Source organism: Dendroctonus ponderosae, unplaced genomic scaffold, assembly GCF_020466585.1.
Source record: "Dendroctonus ponderosae isolate FM_Combo_2020 unplaced genomic scaffold, Dpon_F_20191213v2 Dpon_F_20191213_7, whole genome shotgun sequence".
In the NCBI taxonomy this organism is placed as follows: Eukaryota; Metazoa; Arthropoda; class Insecta; order Coleoptera; family Curculionidae; genus Dendroctonus; species Dendroctonus ponderosae.
In genome coordinates, this window is record NW_026018916.1 from 2,550,879 (window position 1) to 2,552,724 (window position 1,846).

Consider the following 1,846-nt stretch of genomic DNA (forward strand, 5'->3'; position numbering starts at 1 on the left):
TATCAATCTGTAATAAAAGACGTGAGGAAATTCTGTCTTTTTTAAAGACAAAAATGTTTGAGGCGAAATACCCAAAAAGAAGTTTGTAAAAAATAAAAAAAATAAAACAACTGTTAGTGTTATATATGCAAGATAACTGCAAAATGCTCCCATTTCTACATGGCTGGATAGAGGACTAAACTGCACATTTGTGAAGTTTGCCGCCAAATCGTCCTGGGCGGTGCTTGTTTGTGACAAAGCAAAACACCTATTTTAGCCCCGCGTTTAAACTAACTAACTTTGGAGCGCCTAAATATACAAAATGCACGCAAACGGCGCAAATATTAGCCAGCGACTGGATGTATTTCTTCAATATCTTTGCCAATTCTAACAGTTAAAAATACGCGAAAAGTCTAAACGATTATTGACCGATCAAGTGATTCAATTGGCTTGTTAACGTCATGGAAGATTTTTTCAAGCCACCGTCTCTGGTCTGTTGACCATGTGGAAATAAATCCATACAATTGCGACAAATTTGGAAGATTGTCAAGCCATTCCCATCCAGACTGACCGGTTCAAACCGGTAAAAGGCTCGCATGTATGTGATCGTTATTATTGTGTGAAACCCGTATTTTTAGCGTTCGCAGATCGAATTCGTCCAGAAAAGTGCATAGTTTTGTCGCCACCATCTGCCCAGATTCGATAGCGTTTTAATGAGTTTTATTGGGCCGCCAATTTGTTTATTTGTCGGCATGGCCGACTAATTAATTATATCGAACCATCATCGTCAAACTTTCATTTGCTTTAGTGCTGTTGTGTTCCCTTACCCGCCCAGACCGAAAGAGGCACGCGAAAATGTGTCATGTGGTGAAATGATCCGGGCAAACGTACGTTTCAGTGTTTTTTTACTTTTGGAAAATTCTTGGCTTCGTTGGCTAAATACCGCCCACCCTGTGTATTTTTTGGGCGGTTTTATCGCATTGAAATTGTAAAAGTTTGCCTCAAAAGAGTCCGCAATAGACATACACAATTACGCGCGAAGTGTATAGTGCAAGTGATGATTAGTCCGAAAAGAAAGAATGTGAAGTCTGCAGTTGCTTGGGCCGGATCGGACATCATCATCAAAATCTGCACGCCCTTTGAACAGGAACCGCTTCCCGAATGCATCGATGATGGTCAGTGCATCTAGCATGTGAGCATTCATTTCCAATCATCTGCACACTATTATATTCCTATCTTTCCTGGGTCTCAGTCAAAATGTGAAATAAAAATGTTTATTTCATATTACGTTTCGGCGAAACAACAGCGCCATCATCCGATTTAAAATTTACACAAACTCATAATTGGTAAACATTAACGTTCTTTTAGGTCTTTGCCTTGTTGAAACCTTAAATTTGTCTTTGAAGACAGTAATATTGAGTAATATTTTCAGTATTTTGATCCTCAACTGTCTTTTATGGACTGTGAAAGTTTCAAGTGTCTGCTTGCTCTAGATGGGAAGTTGCAATTTTTTGAAGCAAAGAGTGCTTTTGGGCGAAATCGCGCATTTTTATGCCAACTTTTCGAAGTCGCTAAAAATCGGGGATTCACGCGATTTGAGTAATATTTTCAGTATTTAGATCCTCAACTGTCTTCTATGGACTGTGAAAGTTTCAAGTGTGTGCTTGCTCTAGATTGGAAGTTGCGATTTTTTTAAGCAAAGGGTGCTTTTGGGCGAAACCGCGCATTTTTATGCCAACTTTTCGAAGTCGCTTAAAATAGGGGATTAACGTGATTTGAGTAATATTTTCAGTATTTTGATCCTCGACTGTCTTCTATGGACTGTGAAAGTTTCAAGTGTCTGCTTGCTCTAGATTGGAAGTTGCGA